The 19,708-nt window shown below is 37.3% G+C and overlaps 1 long non-coding RNA gene across 3 annotated transcripts in view; it reads right to left on the reverse strand.

Moving 5' to 3' along the window:
- Positions 1-1,404: 1,404 nt before the first annotated feature.
- Positions 1,405-19,708, reverse strand: part of LOC149319527 (uncharacterized) — an 81,344-nt gene continuing 63,040 nt past the window's right edge. For all 3 annotated transcript variants that reach the window (XR_016279873.1, XR_016279875.1, XR_016279876.1), the window contains one exon: positions 1,405-1,436. This is a non-coding gene — a long non-coding RNA (uncharacterized LOC149319527). The remainder of the gene's footprint in view (positions 1,437-19,708) is intronic.

The following is a 19,708-nucleotide window of genomic DNA, read 5'->3' on the forward strand; positions in this document are numbered from 1 at the left end:
AAAATTAATCTAGGCTAACCTGGTTATCCAAGGGAGTTCTTATGATACTGCTAAAATAGTTGGAGTTAGGGAAATTATCTTTGGTGAGCTTGAGAACAGTAGAATATGAGAGGGGAATGTTTTACTCTGAAAAGAGTTCTACATATTCAAAGAATCATGTGCTATAGCTGCACTTGGACATTACCATTCTGGAATGCAGGTGGAGGTTGAGAAGCAATATTCCCCTTTATTGAAAATTCCTCGGCTCATAGTCTGCATCTTAGCTTTGCCTTCCCTCTAAAGTGTATGATTCCTATGTGGAGAAGTGTTCAGCCACACAGCTCCTCCATCTGTACTTCCAAATGACAAAGAACTCCAGGAGGGCTGTACCATCTCACATGCATGTATACAAGCGGGTTATTTAGGTGAAATTACTGGTGTAAAACTTTGATCTTACTGTATAAAAATGAATGCCCCTTCCAGGTGCTCTCATATTCTCAAGAACAATGTAACAGCACTACTCAAATGCTATCCTTTTCAATATATTATAGCTCAAAACCTTTTTTTTTAAAGTTAGTATTAAGGTAAGAAGCTTTCCAATGGGTTGAAACTATTTTATGAAAGGAGGAATCTCACATAAGATTTTTTTTCCTTCAGACACACAAACAAACATTGAAAGACAGGCAGTGCAATTCAGAATGAAGATGTCAGGTACAGATTTTGCTTTGTATTTCCAGGCAGCCTGAAACCCAGCAGACAATGTAGCTGTTGCTTAACAATCACAGAATTCTACATTGTATGCCAGGTTCAGGCCCCAAGGTTGGATGATCGTCTTCAAGTATCTGCAACCCTAAGCAATGATGGTGCCAGAGAAATACAATTAAAATGCAGAACATAATTCATGAGCGTAATCCAGTGCACTGCAAGAACAACAGCTTAAATCGCAAGTGGGAAAATATATATATTTCCAGATGTTCTTGGACTGCTCTAGCCAATACAAATAATGGGGAGAAATGTTGGGAGCTATAGTCTAACATCTGAAGTGTGCACAATTCTCATCCATGGCATAATTCCAATTGCAAGAGGCAACTAGAATAGACCCATTGAATTAGTTTAGAATTAGTGACTGTTTACTGTCAGCCTATGATGGATACTATAATAAACAAAATAGGTGCTCTACATTCAAAAAAGTTCTGTTTGATGTTTCTTGTAAACTACTTGTAGTTACATCACTAGACATTATTGAATTTTTTCCCTTGCATCCTGGGAAAATAACAGCAGTTCAAGAGATTCAAATGGTTCTCAATGATGTACAGTGGTGAGATGATAGAAGATATCCTCAGAGACCCAGTAGCCAGATGTAGCTGCTGACTGAGAAAACAGAATCTACACTGACTACTGAGCGACTGATGAACAGCTAAATTTTCTGGACCTTTCCCCATTATGTCAACTGCAACCTGTGAACACAAAAGAGACAATAATTATTCAAAAATTCTATCTTTGAAAAATAAAATAAAAACTCCATTATAATTTTAAACCTTTTTAAAGAACAGTACATTCACTCATACACAGGGATTACAATAAACCTAGCAGAGTTACATATCTTTGACTAGTAGTTTTGTGAAATACATTTATATGGTTTTATGTGGAGCATATTAACAGAAACATTAAATAAGAGAGGTATAGTTAAGACAAACTAGAAATTTCTCAGAAACAAATCTGTACAATGTTTTTAAAATCATGGTGTACTGGAAGACTAAACCACACTTTTATTTGGAAGTCTTAAATATTCATGTAGGATAATCCACAAATACAGCATGAACCAGTAGTGAAAGAATGCTTATACCAAATTATTAACACTCAAATATAGAACGGAGGTATCTTCAGAAATCTACAAGGCAAATGTAACTGTTATCTCTCATACTTATAAATTACAAATCTTTATATTTTCACTTAAGAATTGTACCAAGGTTAATCTCAAAATGGCACCATATACTGTAGGTTTCATAGGTTTCATTCAGTGAATGATGTTTTATGTTTGCATTCTAGGTTGCATGCTATAAATGTGTAGTATATGTTTACATGTCTGTTATCTGTACACAGTGCTACTTCTGGTAGCAACAGTTAAAAAAAATTAAAACACAAGCCACAATTCTAGTTATAAGCATTACAACCTAATTCTATGCATGTTTATTCAGAAATAAGTTGCATTGTATGCTATAGAGTTTGCTACCAATAACAAGGGCTGAAGACTTAAATTCACTGCTTCTTAACAACAGAGTTGTGCACATGCTTTAAGATTCCTCAGTTTTAATATGAGAGGTTTTAAAATGCTCAAATGTGCATAAAATGCATAATGCCTAAAATTTCTCAAAAAATCCCTCCAGGATAGTTCTTACTAGGAATATTCAAATAGTGAGTGAAGCTGTAATCACAGAATAGTGAATATTTTAAAAGCAATAATCACATCAAATGGAGTGAACAGTGGGCTGATTAATCAAATTAGTTTAAAAGGCTATTTCTTACACTAGTGCTTGTGTCTGTGCCTTCAAGTCACCTGTCAACCTATGCTGACCCCATGAATTTCATAGGGTTTCTTAGGCAAGGAATACTCAGAAGTGGTCTTGCCAATTCTTTCCTCTGAAATTACAGGTATTTAAATTCTGACTGTAATAAATTAGACTTAAATTCAATGCAGTGTGTTCTGGATTGTTCCGAAATAGATCAAATTGTTAAGATTTACTACAGCAAGATATGGAAAATGTGAAATTCTGTCTGAGGTTGAAATAAATGTTTCCTGTTCTAACAAAATGTTAAAAAATCAAAATAAAAAAAGGAAAATACAGTTCAAATGGGGAGAGTCTGATTTAGGGCAATTTTTATATGCATATATGAACTAAAAGGCTCATTAAGAAATAGAAGAAGGAGAATGCACTCAGAGGTCAAAAATATTAAAGAAAATATGACATCATTATTGTGCAACAATATGAAGGCAGCTAACTCAAGGGCTTGTGAGTCACATCTTAACATACTTGTGCTTGTTCTGGCCTGAATCAAAGCACAAGTTTGGCTGGTATGATTTAATGATCTTAAAGCCAATCAATCAAAGGTAATCAGTGCATACTTCAGCTCTTTTTTGAAGGAGAGGTTAGTGGAAACAATTAAAATGTATATATTGTGTATACATAGAACAAGGAGAGCACCATTTCCAGCTTGAACCATCTTTGTAAGTACACCAATACAGACCAGCGTATCTGCAAATTAAACAGGTTCATCTGGAAGGTACTGCTATTATTAATTTCAACTGTGAATGCTCCAAAACTATTTCAAGCCTACTGTCTTTCCACCAAAACATTTTTTAAGGACACTTTTGGTTTCTAGGGTATTGTTGCAGATGGAGCTTTGAATGGGCAGGTGGGTGTAGTATTTTCGTTTTATTGTGTTTTACTCATCTTTTAATGCTGCTTTCACTCATTTTTAATGATGTTTTTGAAATAGAAATACAGTTTAATTGTGTTTTAACTTTGTATTAAGTTTTTAAATTGTATTGTGCTTCTAAAATGTTGTACACTGCTTTGGATCTCCTGTTGGGAGAAAGGTAGGATATTAAATGCATACATACATACACACACATGTATGAAGAAGAATGTCTGCCAATCTATCATATTCATATCAGATTTGACATTTCAAAACAGTGATAGCTCTCTGTGTGCTACTGAGCAATACAACTGAGCAATTACACAGAGTTTGGGAGTATTCAAGGCACTTTGCATCGATTACCCCAGCACCCTCTGCAACAACTTTGTTAAGACATGTCACTATTATAGCCTCCATATTGCAGATGGGAACCTCAGACAAAGGCCCTTTCACATTGGAATCCTGAGGTTTGTAGTTTGGTGACACAGTAGAGCTGTCTAGCAGAGAATTCTAAGCATCCCTTCCCAAACTGCAATTTACCACAAGATGTTGTCATGGCAGTAAAAGTGGAATCAAATCACTATAACTCTGTCAGTTGAAAAGTGCCAGCACCCCTGTAAGTACTGTACTCAGTAAGTCTGTCAACTTTAAAAAAATAATATAGGAATTTCTCCATTCATCATCTTAGCCCCAGACTAGTTGTGACACTGGGGCAATCTCTCGCTCATTGCCTTGCTAGTTTTTGGGGGTTTTGTTTTTTAAGTCAAGTAAAAGCCTGCAGTGAGCAGAATCCGAACTGAAAATGCTCAAGAAAAAAAGAGATTGTCCATCCCAAATGAAGATCAAGCCAACTTATTATTTTTTTATTTTCCCCCAAAGGAGAAAACATACAACTACCTGCATATTTTGACACACATGGCAGGTAGCAGCTAGGGAAAAGAAATTTTAATATGGTAATAGGCACATGGGGAAGAATTAGCCCCAATCCCCTACAGTCCTAAATGGATATCTCCATTCATGTTCCTGAGATGAGGGCTAGCTTCTTCAGGGGCCAAAATGTTGGAGTATAAAAGCCATAATATCAAAAAGGATTAATTTCAAAGTGTTGTTCTCCTATTTACCTTTACCTTTTTTCAGCGATGATAATTTAAAATCTAAAACATAGCTCCTACCTGCTCAGAGATTAATATTTAAAATGATTTTTGTCTAATGAAGTAGATTTTGTTATTATCCTCTAGAATGTACGCAATTGGCAGGTTTCATTTTAATCGATTTTATTGATTGTATGTATAGCGCTATGTAAATCTACAGTGCTATATAAATAAAGTATAATAATAGTAATAATAATAACAACAACAATAGATTTCAAGATAGTGTCACAACCATGTTCCATTGTGCATCAGTGTATATACTTATGTATAAAGTAGACATTTTAGCCAAAAATTGACCAAACTAAACTGGGTCAACTTATCCATGAGTCAGTGTAAGTACTGTACCTTAACTCTTATCAGATAAAGAACCATTCTCTTTTCTGAGTAGAGTGTCAAAAGGCGAGAGTTTAGAAGCACCATCCCCTTTTACTCTGATGAGGAACTGCTTCCGGCATTTTTGAATGTCTGGAGAGGAAACCTGCAGCAGCAACAGATCTTTGGTACTTTTCTTCAAAGGAGCACCAAGAGAGGAGAGGGGACATGTTCTTCATTTAGGGGCTCCCAGGACGGAGTAAACTCTTGCCTAGTTTTCTGTGGTTTTTTCAGGCTATGTGGCCATGTTCTGGAAGAGTTTATTCCTGATATTTCAGACTGGCATCTTCAGAGAATGCTAGCATGGAAGTGAGATCCTGGTGAAACATCAGGAATAAACTCTTCCAGAACATGGCCCCATAGCTCAAAAAAACCACAAAAAACTATGGATGCCACCCATGAAAGCCTTTGACTTCACATTAAGCTCTTGCCTTTTGCCACTCTTCAGAGAAGGAGATAGTTCCTTTTTTTTGATAAGAGTTAATGCTGTACCTGAACTCTTGCTTTTACAGACTCTTTGAAATATGCACATTTTCTTAGCCCTGCCTGCACCTGGTTGCCTTCCCCACACAGCCACCATTGACCATAGTTCCCTTCTCATCCATCCAGCCTCTAGGTTGGGCAAAAATAATTATGCCTGCCAGAATTTTATGAATTCTTTGGCAGCATTTTCTTTTGCTTCATTCTTTATATCCTTTGTTAAATGCCCCTAAGTATTACCTTTGATTAATAAACGGGTCATATAAAAATCCATAATTTTGCCCCCCAAAACTGCCCTCGACATATACATGAAATCAATGTATACATAGATATATATGAAAATACACGATTCATTTAATTTTTTCTCTCAACTGAAAATTTATTTTAACAGGCGGGCATGTGACAAATGAGATAAGAAAAACCTACCATCCAAAAAGGAAAGAGGACATTTTTCTAATGATTCCATCTCTTGAACAGATGAGACCCTGTGACTATATTCATCAAACACACTCTTAATGACTGATGGTCACTTGATTCATATTAGTTAATAAATTACTCCATAATTTAAGTATTAGATTGAACTGAATGCAGTCAGGGGAATTCCTGTCCAAGGCATTTTTAACCACTATGCCAGACAATACTAGTATGAGCAAGCCTGAAGAGGTGGGTGGCTGGCACAACACCCTAGAACAAGTTCCCAAAGGCAAAACCACTGGCATGCCCATAAAGACAGACTCAAACTAGTTTTAATTGTTGATGGATGTAATTAAGAAGCTAGCTTTATCATTGGGGTTAGCAATAGAAGGCTCCCTCAAGGTTACCAAATGATATGTACAAGCAATTTTGGAAACCCATTTCAGATGTTAAATGTTTAGGAATTAACTCTACAAAGGGCTCAGTGTGATTTCAAATTCCAGACATCTAGGGGTCTAAGTGTCTTGGATTTTTCCAACCCTACGTTAATTCACAAATGCTTAAAGTGGGGATGAAGGACAAAATCCTATTAAAAATGAACTGAAATGAACTTATTCAAATCGTGTAGTATGTATTTGGGACTGAAATAAACGGAGAAATAAAAATTGCAATGTAAGAGAAAGTGGGTCAATGTGGTGTAGTGGTTTGAGCATTGGACTATAACTTTCAAGACTATTGTTCAATTGCCTGGTCAACGATGGAAACCTACAGGATGACCTTGAGTGAGTTATACTCTCCCAGCCTCAGAAAAACTCCATGATAGGTCAAAATGACTTGAAGGCACGCAACAACAACTGTAGGAGAAACTGGTATTTAACTCTTAAAAGTACCTTGAGTGTTTTGAATTCCTGCAGGGAATTCCACTAGAGGCTCTCAAATTGTATAGCAGGCAGGTACAATAAGTTCCCATTTATGCTGGGAATAATCACACCTATTCAATTTGGTTGGTGCAACTGGGGGAAATGTTGTATTCCAGTATAATGGATAGGTTCCCCTTATAGTCGCCGTAAGTCGGAAATGACTTAAAGGCACACAACAAGAACAATAATTTGGAAAATTACCAAATTTGGCACATAGCATATTCAGCATGGAGGGAATTTGAGTTTTACATTAAAAGTTAACACATTTTCTCATCCCAAACTTCAAGACAGTGAATGTAGTGTTGAGTGCTGGACTGAAACTCTGAAGACCAGAGTTTGACTTCCCACTTAGCCATGGAAACCCACTGAGAGACCTTGGGCAATTCACATTCCCTCAGCCTCAGAGGAAGCAAAGACAAACCCCTCAGAACAAATATTGCCAAGAAAACCCCGTAATACATTCATCTTAGCGTCACCATAAGTCAGAAACAAGTTGAAGGAACAAAAGAAACATTTTTTCTTAATATTATGAAAGTTCACTATACAGTGGGCCCTTGTTATCCACTGGGGTTTGGTTCCATGAACCCCCATGGATAACAAAATTTGTGGATGCTCAAGTCCTATTAAACATAATGGTACAGCAAAATGGTGTTGCTTATATAAAATGGAAAATCAAGGTTTGCTATTTGGAATTTATAGGGATATTTTTAACTATGCATGCTTGAATCTGTGGATAAAAAATCTATTGACAAAGAGGGCCAGCTGTATGTAGCTACTACAGTAGAGATATGTAAAAGGAACAGCAGCCTTAAGTACTATGATCTAACAGACTTAACAACAGTGATCTAACTGAGATCTACACTGCTTTATAACATGTTCAGATTGGCACTACATATCCAGTATTCTAAAAATCTATGGACAACAGACTATAGCTATACATTTGTGCATTCCAAAATCTGAAATGTTCCAAAATCCAAAACATTTTTCATGGATGGCTGAGTTAGTGACACCTTTGCCTTCTGACAGTTCAATATACTCAAACTTTGTTTCATGAACAAAATTATTTAAAATGTTGCATAAAATATTGTATAAGGTGTATGAAACATAAATCAATTTTATGTTTAGACTTGGGTCCTCGTGCCCAGATAAATGTGCCCAGGATTTCAGGCTAAGATAGATAGCATACCTTTGTGTCCTTGTTACCTGAAATGGCCAACATATTACAATACAAATTTTGGATTAGATCAAGGAATCTCAAACCTATTTATCTATCTCATTCCGGAAGCTCATTAGCAGTGGGTGGTTGAAAAAGAATGAAGCATGTGGTAGAAATTACTGCTAGCCTGTTTTGGAAAATTCATACCAGTTTTTAAGACATTCAGAGCTGCAGGCACTGAACACACCTGAAAGATAAGACTTTTCTTTTCTTTTAAGAGACTCCATAAAACTGATGAATCTACTTCAGGCATGGGTCCAAAATGTACTGCAGAAATAATCCAGTTTGAGTCTGCTTTAACTGCCCTGGTTCAGTGCTAGGGAATCCTGGGAAGGCATGATCTAATGTGAGAACATACCTGAGCACTTAACTCCAAACTGCACAAATCTCTGACCTTTCTATTTATCAATCGGGGCAAAGTTTACTTCTCAGAAGTGATGACTGCACAAAAGATGAACATAAAAGTAACATATCCTCCAGATTTTTTTTATTGTTGCCACTGATGAGAAACAATATTCAATAGCAAGTTTCCTAAAAGTTACGTAATAGTCCAGGATTTATCCAATCTAATGATATTGGTTGGGACAGTAATTATCACCACAAGTCAAGCAGTGCTTACAGCTTTCCTATAAACAGAGCCAAACACATTTCTAAAAGCTTGATAAGTATTCTCGAGTTGCTGTTCAACATACAGATTGTGTATTTCCTTCAGAATTTAACAAACATAATTTCATCTGACTGAATCTGTATTTCTCTCATATTTCCCCTTTATTTATTTATTTGATTTATATCCTGCCTTTCTCCCAAAATAGAATTCAAGGTCTTTAGCCTTGCCTAGCATTCTTCCTTTGACTTTCCTCTTCCAAGAAAAGTTGCTTAAAGCAGCTATTTAGCTGAGAATTACATGAAAATTATAGCCTCATAAAGGGACAACTACAGATTTTTGGAAGCTTTGTAGCTGTATCTTCTATTTTTAAATAAAAACAGACAGTAGTCAAGAATACAGATAATTAGAATAATAATCTCATTAAAGCAGCTTGAAGAAGTTTTAATTCTCACCTGTCAATATTCCTGCTTCAACAGAAATATATTGACCAGGTAATCCTTATTTGCCACAGGCATTTTAAAATCAATAATGAAATACTTCTTACTGCTAAAATGCAATGTCAAAAGTTAATACAATTGTGGGAAAAACAATAGTACATTCTTCTTAGATAGGTTTATCTCCAGCCTTGTCTAGCAGACTTTCTTTATATCTCTTATACAGAAAGGTTGCATAAAAACATTTCCACAATCAATAGTAAAGAAAGTAAACTTTACCAAAATATGCAAAACACTTTTTGCCCATAGAAAAGCACATGTTCAGTAGAAGCTTACAGAAGTCAAGAACAGACATCTTAAATAACCTCTTTTTCCCCCATAAGGGATTTCTAGTGTAAAGGAAATTTGTGCAATTATTTTGGTGTGCATATTTTGTGTACATGTATGTGTAAAAAAGGCAGACAGACAGACACATCCCATTAAAATAGCCATTGTACATCTAGTTGTTTGTTCTCCATAATGACCAGTAAATCAAATAAGTTTCTGCCAGTGGGGAACCCTGAATACAAGAACAGATGGAAAACAGAAAAGGTCAAATATACAGACACACAGATTGGGATCATAAGCATAGTGCACACATAGAAAAAGTGCAGCAACCAAATTATACACACACACACACACACACACACACACACACTAACAGGCCAGGTGCTGACAGCAGTTGGAGAGATGACCCAGTTCAGGGCATCAAAGAGGCAAGGTCAATAAATGGTCCAAATTTAGCAAAGAGTGACCTTTGGGACTAGCAATGAAAATTTCATAAGTGACCCTGTTAAGTACAATTTCAGAAATGGCAGAAACAGTGTTTTAGAAAGACAAGAGACAATATGGAAGACAGAATATAACTTCAGCAAGCCTATTGAGTTAGGAGAAGGAAGAGTAGATAACAGAAAGACAGGGTTTTGAGGACCAAAACAAGATTTAAAATGGTGGTGAAATTAGCCAGTTTAGGATGAAGGAATGGTATGATGATGATGATGTGTGTACAGATGCATGAGCACATATGTGTGTCAATAAGTGGTGGTGGCATCAGCTAAGAAGGAGACAGAAATGCCCCTTGGGTAGTTTCATGTGGTTAAGGGCAATCTTATTCCACTCTGAGGGAAGTAAGTGAGATTGCTGAATCACTTCCAGTCTTGAGTCCCACCTGGGAGATCTCTCAGCCCTTGAGAAAGGAAGATATTGTAGAAAGGTACTTGGGATGTTTTGGGTTTTAATCTAATTAACCAATTGTTGTTTTAACTGTGGAATGCTGTTTTCTGTACAAGAAGAGAGACTCTGCTGTTTTACTGGTAGTTTGTTATATGTCTGGGGTGGGAGGACAGCTGTGTTAGTCTAGTCAGGAGGAAATATGGCTTTTGGATGGCTAACAGTCCGGTTGAGAAAAGGACCAAGTAAACTTTATAGCTGAACCCTTTTCTGGTTCCTTCACCCCAACTAAAGGGCCATCAGCTTGCCCTCTGATCTGTTGGTGCTAATGCTAAATGCCAGTCAAATAAAAAATAAATCTCTCTTAGTTAGAATTTGGTTGTGGATGAGGGGAGTGACTTTTTAGGTGTAACTAAAATCAAGGTGTAACTCTCTCAGATGTGGTCTGCCAGGTGTTTGGTACAACCTTCACACAGACTTGAAGTCCAGTAGTTGGTGTGTGTGATTGTAGTCAATGGGAATTTCACTCCTCTCTAGTCTTCCTCCTCATTTGATTACCAATCACTGGTGCTTTTATCATCTATTGAGTACTCAAGTTAAAACAGATGAGGGAAAACTGTTAGTATGCTGTTCATTATTCTTCATTTGAAGGAGATGGATTTGGTGTTGATATGCCAAACGTCGCTTGCTCTGGGGAGCCTCACGTCTTAATGCCTCCACCCCAAAACAACTATGGGGCTGTCTGAATATATTACATATCTATAAAACAAAGCTGATTTGATGGAAATTAACAGCACTTTTTCTCATCTATGCTGACCACCAGACCTAAATCCTGAAAGGCACCAGAACCTGTCTGTTCTTGGAAGCTAACTGGAATCAACCCTTCTTAGTACTTGGATAGATGACTGCTATGTTTCAAAAGAAAAGAGGAAAGAACTGACAAACTATCTCTGGGGATGTTCATAAGTAGACAGGCCACACACACACACAATGTCAGAACCATGATATCAGTCCCAAGAAAAGAAAACCCTGTTAAATTCATGGGATCTCTGTAAGTCAATAGGTATGGCTTGGGGCATAAGTTACCATAAGGGATGGCTCCTCCCACATTTACTTATCCAGGTTGTAAAGTCTATATCTAAGGCCTTAATCTTGACACCTTACTAAATGAGGCAAAACAGTTGGCTCCTAGATGGAGAATTCTTTCAAAGGCACCTTGCCTGTCTAAAGCCTTTTCAGGGAGGCTCGCCTGGTGTTAAAGTCTTTTTTACACCAAATGGAGATTTTACAAATTATTCTAGGAATCTGAAGCATTATTCTACTGTTCTTGTATCTTCTCAATGTTTTATCTTTGCTGCTGGTTTTAGTTTTACTATGTGCTACATTGTTTTCATCCTTGCTGTTGGTTTTATCATGTGCTGCTTTATTGTCACTGTTGCACTTTATTTTTATGTTTTTAAATTTATCTGTGCTAAGTTTGACAACATACAAAGAAAAGGGACAGATGAATAAAACATTGATTCATGAAGGATGGAGTTGGTTTAATTTCAAAGTTTCCTCCAGTCATCAGTAACACATGGACAGGAATGGGAAAGGTTACAATCATGGTTTGGAAACACCATTTTCTCTACCTCAAGTCCTGTGCTAAGAACCACATACTGATCAGCAGAAACATGGAGCATTTCATACAGCAGTAGCAGGTCACAGAAGACTGGGCTATTGCAACCCACAGAGAAAATCATGGGAATCAAAGAACTTTAGATATTGTAGATTTTTAGTAAATAAAGACCTAAATTGCCTCATTTACAGAGCTATCAAGCTTTTTAAAAACTGGGACTTCTTTTAAACTTACTTTGCCTTCTCATTCTCTCTTTGGCAATTGAGCACAAAAAATCCCTGCAAACAGTTCAAACACACAAATATCTTTGAAATGGGGCACTGATTTAACCTCTCGTAAGGATAGCCAATAAAAAGCAGGCATAAAAACATCTTCTGCCTATTTTTCATTGTTTCATTGTTAGGGCAGGGTGGAGGTTTTGGAAGTTGCAACTCTAGATCTCTACTGATGAGAATAAAGTGATGGTATATACTGCAGGTATCTTTCCCTCTGCCTGGGTATGGCTATGAACAGTTTGGGAGCTACTGTGCTGTTCTGAAAAAAAAATCATTCTAAAGCTAAACAGTGAAGGAGACACTCGAAAATATCAAACTCTGTACTTCTTTCTCATGCTGCAATTAAAAGGGTTCTTTTGGAATGCTAAGCACTACAGCTAGCCCAGAAAGGGCAAATGAAAACTTGTTTTGAGGAATCTAGTCTTGGTCATTGGTGTTGACACCTGCATTTGTATTTTAACAAGTCTTCTTCAATAAACTCAAGCAATACTTTCCACTGGCAGGTCTATGATTTCACTTTCCAAAGAAAAGTACTTTGCCATCAAAACTACTTCCTGCCATCTGCTTAGCAAGTTTTATTTCTGCATGAGTAATCTGCATTTGTTTACATTCTTGTAACAATATATTTGTACAGTTGCAGTATGTTTTGACATCCAATTAAATCATTTACTTTTACATGTAAATGTACGGTGTACAGACCCTCCTTCTTCCTTTCCAAGGGCCAGAGAATGCCACTAGCCAAAGGCTAAAAATACATCTTCAAAAAGGTGTAAATATCATAAAAGCCAACCTTGGCTTTGAAAAGCAACCCAGCGACAATGTAAAAGGGCAGGAGGTTTAAGAGGGAAACTTACATCCTCACTCTCAGGACCTTCTTCCTTTTACCAACTGATCCTGACAGAAAGAACAAGAATGGCAGGTGGGCAGAGATATTGTGGCAAGGACAGCACAACAAAACCACTTCCTTCTCACTGCTTACATAACACTTCTTCTGCTTCCTTTACATTATCACAGAACTCTTTAAGACCACAGGAGCAACTGAACACAAGCACAGAAATCCTGTGGTGCTTTTTTATCCAGATGGAAGCAGAACCAAGTTACAATTGTATAGCAACTGTAGAGGTGGCAGAGGTGGGAAAGCAGAAGAACTCAAGGAACAAGTTATTTAATATAAAGAAAACACCAAAAATTGTTTTTCCCAACAAGCAAACAGCAAAGCAACAAAACTGCCCCTCTGGACTGGAGGAAACATCCATCTTTAAACAAATCATTGTATCAGAGATTATATATTGGCTATAAATTAGTGCTGACAAGAACATAGGAAGGTTCCTTATACCTCATTAGTTCATGTAGCTTTGTACTGATTGTCTACACTGGCTGGCAAAAGCTCCCCAAGTTTTCACCTCTAGCTGGGGATGTCAGGGGTTAAACCTACAACATTTTCTTTATAAACCATGTGAACTGCTACTGACCTATGGGTCTTCTTTCCACAATTGTATAGTTTGGGATACAGAGTTATGAGACAGTGATTTCACAAAATGGGAGACATAATCACAGACCACTGACCTCATGAAATGTGGAATGAGCTCCTGTGTGCTTTTGCAGAAAGAACATGAACTGCAAAAAGGCAGATGTAGGTTCAGCAACAGAGTGGGGAGAGCAACGCAGAACAGTCCAAAGAATCTTTTCCTTTTTTTATCTTTTGCCTAGTCAGAAGATTACAGGACAGGCATGGCAATAAATAAAAACAGAAATAAATGAAATGGGATGGTAATTTTTGAAAGTACAATGTAAGCAGAAAAGAAGTTACAGTTGGTACATCCTGGGTTGTAATGATTTTTAAAGCATGAGAAATCATATTACTGTATGTGCCTTCAAGTCAGCTCTAAGTTACAGAAACCCTATCTGGGTTTTTCTTGGAATGACTTACTCAGAGGAGGCTTGCCATTGCCTTCCTTTTGGCCTGAAAGAGTATGATTTGCCCAATGTCACCCAAGGAGTTTCAATGACTGAACAGCAATTTGAGCCCTAGTCTCCCTGAGTGCTAGTCAGCACTCAAGCCATTACACCACTAGTCTTCGAAGACACCCCTAGCAGCATCTAAATGTTCCAAGGAGGTATTACGTAACATCTTGTTCATAAAAAAACTGGAGAAGCATGTGAACATGAAACCAAATTATTATAGGATTTTTTTTATTAAATCTAAATTCTGCACAAAAAACTCTGCAAATTAAATATAATTATTAACTGTAAATTGCAACAACATTTTCCAGTAGAATCTATATTTGTCATCTAATTACATCGGTATTCTTACCTATTTGTGTCATCCCCTCTAATGTGGTTTGGTTTGGGAAAGAAGTGATTATGATGTACTGTGAAAGGTTTAACTCAGATGGCAGTGCACCTTGTGATTATAGAGTTCTGGATTATATCAGTACTGTTACAAAGTTCACTTTTCACAGTTGATGCCGGTTTCCTTTAAGATGCTTTGAAAGTGACTAGGCTGACCACATCCACATTCTGAAATACTGTTTTTGAGAACTCCCAAGGAAGCCCCAGCCAAAAGAACAGGAACTGACTCATTTTACAGTGCCTGTTCAACGTGTAATCACTTCAGAGATTTTGCCAAAGATACAGACAGAAATGGAGAGGAATCAAGAGACCTATATATCACCTAAACCAGTGGTTCTCAATCTCTGGTCCTCCAGATGTTTTGGACTTCAGCTACCAGAAGCTAAAGCCAGCATGCCCAATGGCAATGGGTCCTGGGAGCTGAAGTCCAAAATATCTAGAGGACCAAAGGTTGAGAACCACTGACCTAAACAGTCACAGAGATGTTTTGTGCAGCCAATGAAATTTAAATGGAAGGGAAATGGCTTTAAATGGTATAGTGTCAAAATTCATTATGTTCTAATTACACCCTCAAGAAGCTATAGATTCATTATTACATGGTTAGCTGCCTAGGTATTTCTAATAGAAACATACATTAATATTGTTACATTACCCATTAAGAAAAAAAGACACAAAAGGGATTGTTATGTGAAAAACGGAATTATTGAAAGGTGTGGAAATTACAAGCAGACAGCCCTATAAGCACAAACATTGAAGAGGGAGGAGGGTTTAAGGGTCAAATGGAATGTACAAACATACATGTGGTGTAATCCTCTTTTGACATGCTTATTCTCCCCACATGTAGAGGTAGTCTTTTAGGGACATTCTGAAAACAAGCAGCCCCCACATATACCACTGTAAAGGCAATATATTTGAGTCAATTCTTAGAGTGAAACATGATGTGAAAGAAGCATAGTCTGCATTTTGTTACTGTCTGTACTTTTTTTTTGGGGGGGGGATTTACATGGGCAAAGTTTTTGGTGGAAATGTGCCAGCTGGGTTAATAATATGTGTGACTGATCACTATATCATGGGTCAGGAAGGAATTTCTCACCCATGCAGACAAGTGGGAAGAAATCTGCCCTCTCTGCTAAATTGGTTCTTTCTTGTTTGCATTGTCAATTAGTTCTGCAGACACCTGTCAATGGTATTTTTGGTCTCTGTTCTGCTTCCAGCAGATGGTGGTCTATACCCTAGTGAATGTTGAGGAGTAAAGTGGTCTAGGAATGAAACTCAGGGCCACATGCTCAGTGTGTCGATCTGGCATGACTAAGAACACCCTGCCACCCCAAGGCAAACTGTCCTCACCATTAAAAAAAAAAGAATACAAATATATTTAGAAGCAGCATCTGTACAGTCGTCCAATTTCTATCTCTTGCTGTTTAAGAAGCATTTTTATATAGGAGAGTAATACAGATCCCCTCCCCACCCCCCACCCCCCCAAAAAAAACCCAGTGTGGATGGATAATTTTGGATGAAAATCAAGGAAGAAACCTGAAAGGCTACTTATGAGCCTTTCAGAGCATTCAGAAAACCTGAAAGCTCAGAACACACTCATACACTGGCCATTCCTAGGAGAAAAACAGCTTGGATTCAAAATAAAAGTGGACATGGAGAGAATTAAAATAAAATGAAATGAAAAAAATGAAAACATTCAACTATTTCTCCTTGCTGTTCCCATGTTTGAAGCACCCTTTCAAACTTCTTCTTAGAACTCAATTGCCTGCAAAGCCTTACACTTTAAGTCTCAACCCCAACTAAAGTCAACACCAAGCAAATATACATTTGCTCACATTCTTTGTTTGTTACTCTTTTCTATCCCATTTCTCCCTCTCTCCCTGTTTTATCATCTTTGCCTCCCTATTGATGAATACCAGTCCCCTCAGTGGCAAAATGTGTACTACAAACTCCTTTGGACAGGAGTGTTTACACTACTCTTTAAAGTAGGGCAGGGAGTGCAGCCTATGGGCCTTGTGAAGCCCCTACAGCCTCTCAGGTTCCAAATTATTTTGGTCTCAAAATGTTTCCACCTAGAAAGTATAGCATTTTTTTTGCCAGTTTTGCACACACACCCCAAGCCATTTTCATGTTGATCAGAAGTCTTTTTTTAAAAAAAATCTGGGAATTGACTTCTGTGTCACGCATGGTCAATGGTCAGGTATGATGGGAGTTGTAGTTCAAGACAACTGCAGGACTTCAAGTAGCTATCACAGACATTAACAGTAATCAGATTGTTCTCACTCCTTCACAATTCCAATTATTTTAAAAAGCAAAACTGTATATATGTAATATCAACATAGTTAGTTGGTGGGGATGCAAGTGAAGGCCTTCTCTCAAGCTCCCTTCCCAGAGAAGCCAGAACGGCCCCCTCCTTGTTGTTCTTCCATCGTCAGGCTAAAATCTTTTTATTTCATCACGCTTTTAAATAAAGTTTTTAAAGAACGGGGTTGAGGTGCTGTATTGTTTTAAACTGAATTATTTTTAACAGCTGCTTATATTTTTAAATTGCACTTTATTCTTTTAACTTAAGGTTTGAATTGCTTTAATACTGTGAATAGTTTAATTCTATTTTAATGCCCATTATTTGTATGTTTTTAACTATATTGTTGTTTTAAATTGTAAGCTGCTTTGAGTCCCACATTTTCAAAGAAAGCAGGATACAAATAAATACGATGATTTATGATGAAATAATTGAAATTCTGGCTATTTCTATGGCCTCTGGCAGTGGGGGATGGGAAAGATAAAAGTGACATTAAAACTAGAAGTAATTAAAGGCAACATAACTTACTTGTCAAACTTCGAATGTGACTAGCACTTGCCTAGGGCTACTCAGTCAGTCATTAAGAATACACAGTAAACTGTCAGTGTACAAAATGCAAGAGATCACAAAAACAGTGTGAATTACCATGCTATTTCCTATCACAGACAAGATAATAAAATTTAAAGGACAGCCAATTACACATACATTAAAAGAAACATGACCTTGGAATTCTTTTTTCATTTGCAGCAAAATATGAGCACTCCAGTTATTTTAACACCCTGAGTTAGTACTGAGTTCAATAGGGCTTACTTCCTGGTAAGTGTGTTAAGTCTGAAGACTAAAGGTACAATCCCTTTAGAAGTAAACCTGTCTGCTTTCAGTGGGAACTACCATATATACTCATTGATAAGTCAACCTCATGAATAAGTCGAGGACAGGTTTTGGGGCCAAAATTATGGATTTTACCATGACCCATGGGTAAGTTGAGGATAAAACTTGGAGGCTCTTTCAGTATGTGTATGTGTGAGTGCAGCAAGAGAGGCTCTAATTGAGGCTTTTTGCTTCAGCATTTCAACTTTGGTTTCAGCCTTCACCCAGACAGCGGAGGCTAGCATGGGCAGAAGAGGGACCCTGTTTGTTTAACAGCAATTAAACTCGGGACCCTTTCTGCTTGGCTCAAGAGAAAAAGAAACTTTGTCTCTACCACATGGGGAAATATGAAAGAGCTGCTATCACATTACTATTCTGACCCATAAAACAAGTCAACCAGGGATTTGGGGGTCAATTTTGGGACATAAAGTTTTAGACTTATACGATGAGTATATACGGTATGTTTGAGTTGGCATGTGGAAGGGTTGTGCTGATCCTATGACTGGTAAAAGTAATTTCCTAAGTGGCCAATGCCCCTGGGGCATATAACTGGACTGATTTAAAGCTGAACCTTTAACATGTTTTGTATTGCAATACCATATCAATCTGTGATGAACTATGTATTATATGTATTATCCTACTAGAAAGGCCCCTTCCCCACCACCACTCCCTTCTCCTTTTGTGTCGTGTCTTTCTAGATTGTAAGCCTGAGGGCAGGGAACTGTCCAATTAAAAAGATTGCATGTACAGCACTGTGTAAATTTACAGCGCTTTATAAATAAAGGTTAATAATAATAATAATAATTCAATGTGCCATTATTATTTTATGTTATCAATTTATACCCTGCTTTCTGTATTTAAAAAGACACTTCAAAGAAGGATTGGCACAGACAATATGATGCAGCGGTAGAAATCAGATGGCCCTATAGATCATTGCTACTCAAAGTGGTGGTCCTTGGACCAGTGCTGGTCCCTAAGTCACAGGCTGCTAGTCCCTGATGAGAGTCAAGGAAAGGGGAAAAAACAGCAGTGGTCAATAGGCACAATGGAAAAGCTATTTGATGGTCTTCTGTATCAGATAGTCTGAAAAGCACTTGTACAGATGATGTTGAACTGAAACTTGGAGAATCTCTCTTCATTGGTTATGCTGGCTAAAGGACCCCTAAGAAATGATTTTTCTGCCTCAGAACCCACCTCTTCATTCTAAAGAATATCTTCACCCTGCCTCTCCTTCTTCTGTCCTGATGTAGCCTCAAAACCCACAACATAAAATGTTCATATCTAAATGAGAGGTAAAATAATGCATGCAATGACCCATTTGTCGTGTGCAAATGTAATCACATAATAGAAAATATTTCCACAAATTAGTTAAGGTCCTATTGACTAGAAAGTAAATACAAACAATATAGTCAATGTGCCCAAATTATATCAAGTTACAGTTAAATCAAGCTTAGCCTTGCACACAATATTACCTGTGTTTGGCTTGTTAATGCCAGAAAAATGGAAGTGGAGCTAATGGTTCCTACAGCTGCAGCACAAAGAGGCCACATGGAAAACTCCACTCTAACACTGTTGAGGATTATTTGAATTACTTGTAAAAATGTAAAATTACACCTTAAAAATCCTGTATTTGAGGGCAAGCATAGGACAGCAAATGGATAGAACTTCTAAGTATGCATGTTTAGGATTACAATCTTCAGCTGTATGGCTTTGTGTTTAACAGACAACTCGATTTCAATAATTCTCTGTGTAGTTATATCAATGGATGTTCAGTTTGTACCTATCCAATGCATGGTTACTTTGAAGTAAATCCTATCCAACAGATTGGAATTTATAAATAATTTACCCACAAATAAAGTACAAAAGGTTGCAGCCTCACATTCTATTGATGGTAGTCATTACCCTCTTTCCAACTACGTGGACCATTCAGGTTCTTGAGAACAATCCTTATGCCCTAAAATGGCATAACTATATCTGTATTAGAAATATTTAATTTCTGGGAACTCCATAGCTTTTAGGATTTAAGCAGACATGAGAAACACTGACATCTACAAATACTTCCACATATTTATTCCCTTTCAAAGAGTAACCCCAA

This window comes from Sceloporus occidentalis, unplaced genomic scaffold (genome assembly GCF_023333645.1).
Source record: "Sceloporus occidentalis isolate IW3139 unplaced genomic scaffold, rSceOcc1.0.p SCAF_2, whole genome shotgun sequence".
Classification (NCBI taxonomy): Eukaryota; Metazoa; Chordata; class Lepidosauria; order Squamata; family Phrynosomatidae; genus Sceloporus; species Sceloporus occidentalis.